The following is a 334-nucleotide window of genomic DNA, read 5'->3' on the forward strand; positions in this document are numbered from 1 at the left end:
TTAAATTTTATATATATAAAAGAAAATAACATAATTATCAATTTAAAAATAAAAAGATATAAAATCAGAACCATTAAAAAATCATTAATACCACTTGGCTAAAACTAGAAAGTAGAAATCGGACATTAACTCTTCCCTGTCTTGATTTAACTCTTTCCGTCTTTCTTGATCCTTCTCACCTTACATCTCATCCTCATATTATTACTTCCAAATCACTTAACATCTTATCAAAACCAAAATCTCCTGCACAGTTATATAATAACAGAAATAATAGATTCTATTTGCTTGACGCATGAGCAACTCCACTTATAAAGAGACCCATAATCATGAAGAG

This window comes from Arachis ipaensis, chromosome B09, assembly GCF_000816755.2.
Source record: "Arachis ipaensis cultivar K30076 chromosome B09, Araip1.1, whole genome shotgun sequence".
Lineage (NCBI taxonomy): Eukaryota > Viridiplantae > Streptophyta > Magnoliopsida > Fabales > Fabaceae > Arachis > Arachis ipaensis.